Here is a 2,053-nt window from a genome sequence, read left to right as displayed (position 1 = left end):
ACACACGCACTACTCACTATCAAACATCCAGTGAAGATGACTCTGATTGTGTTTCCAAACCCAGCTACAAAACACTTGCTAAAATTGCAACTGAACAACAGAAAGCTATGGAACATATTCAAAAACTATTAGACAAAAGCGATGACCTGTTAGACGCTGAAATGACTCGATCTCAGTCCTTAATTGAAGACATAAAAAATCTTCATGTTAAGTATGAGGAACTTGAAAGTCATCATGAATCGCTCTCAACAACTCATGAAAAGCTTTCCTATGATTATCTTCAAAGGAAGCAAGATCTTGAGAAATTGAGAGCGGCTCATGAAGATCTTCAAAAGGAAAATGAGTCACTTCGGGCCAAACAGATCAGTCCCGCTCAGGAAGGATTTGAACCACCATGTCTTAAATGCATTGAGCGTGACAACGCTACTTCTGTTCCTAGATGTTCTACTGCTGCTACTATTGCAATATCTTCAACTGTTGATGTGGTAACTAACCCCTCTGCTGAGGATACCACTGCTATTGCTGATGAAAATGCAAGGTTGAAGACATTGCTTGAAACAGGGATGTACAAAAGTCTCAAAGGGCATCAGACACTATGTGATGTTCTCAAAAGGCAGATCCTGAACCGAAACCCTAGGAAAGAGGGTCTTGGGTTCGAAAGGAAAATGAATGCCGATGGCTCTTACTGGAAACCTAAGCAGTACCCCAAAACCACATGGGTTGCTGCAAAGGAACCCTCAGTGTATCCATCCACCCTGTCAGGCTTCAATTGTGCTAATCCCATTGTTATTGATGAATCCTTTGATGCAAACTATAAACTGTTTAAGAGTCAGAATGGTGAAGTGTTTGCCAGGTATATTGGTACTAACTGCAGGAATGGGCCACCTGTGAAGAAAGTCTGGGTGCCGAAAAGGTTGCTGGAGAATCTTCCTATGAATGTCATCATGACACCACAAGTGAAGAAGACAAACCCCAGACCACAGGCTTCATATGGTCCAAAGGCTTCATACAGACAAAGGACTCACCTGAGTCGCACTAATGCAAATGTTTTGCAGGGAAGCCATACTCAAGCCTATGAATATGAGCGCGTTTCAACAAACCGCCATGTTCATAAGACCAAGAACTACTCTGCTTATACTTATGAGTACTATTGTCCACCTGCAAGACTTTTTGCTAGGGCTCCAAAGCCAAAATTCTCAGATGCTGCACTTAGACTCATTGCTTCGAAGCCACCCTTGAAGATGTGGGTGGCTAAGAAAGCTTAACTCTCTTTTGCAGGGAAAGGTCTCCAACCGACAATCAAATTCGTCTGAAGCTATTGCTGGGGACCTTAAACATCTTGTAGGGCGCAAGATCAAATGCCCAAATAGTCTTATTATGTATTTTGTTCCTGAGTCGCTTGCTACTTGCCCTATCAGTCCTAACCTCGATCTAAGCTTTCATAATCCACTTGCTCGTCAAATGTTTATGCTTCACAATTCTCTTCGTGAAGCCTATCCCCCTAACTACACTGTAGGGTACGACACCAGCTGCTTCAGAATGGGTTATTGATAGTGGGTGTACTAATCATATGACTGGCAAGCGAAGTCTTCTCATGGACTCAACCTTACGTCCATCAGACAAAAGTCACATCACATTTGCCGACACTGGTAAAAGCAAGTCTCTGAAGGGTATCGGAAAGATTATTTGTACGTGGTAGATTTCTCAGCAGGACCTCAACTTGCCGTATGTCTTCTAGCAAAAGCTTCTGAATGCTGGCTCTGGCATCAGAGGCTAGGGCATGCTGGCATGAGGAACCTGCACACCCTTGCAAAGAAGAAGCGTGTCATAGGCATCGAGGGCGTCAAGTTCAAGAAGGATCACTTATGCGGTGCCTGTGAAGCAGGAAAGATGACGAGGGCCAAGCATCCCTCGAAGACAATCATGACAATGACTCAACCCTTCGAACTGCTCCACATGGACCTTTTCGGTCCCACTCATTACTCAACTCTTACTACTAGTGCTTATCTCTATGGCTTTGTCATTGTTGATGATTATTCAAGATATACTTGGG

This window comes from Triticum urartu, chromosome 3A (assembly GCF_056163025.1).
Source record: "Triticum urartu cultivar PI428250 chromosome 3A, HENAU_Tu73, whole genome shotgun sequence".
NCBI classification, from domain to species: Eukaryota; Viridiplantae; Streptophyta; class Magnoliopsida; order Poales; family Poaceae; genus Triticum; species Triticum urartu.
The sequence above is the reverse complement of the archived record's forward strand: the minus strand, read 5'-3'. Positions refer to the sequence as shown.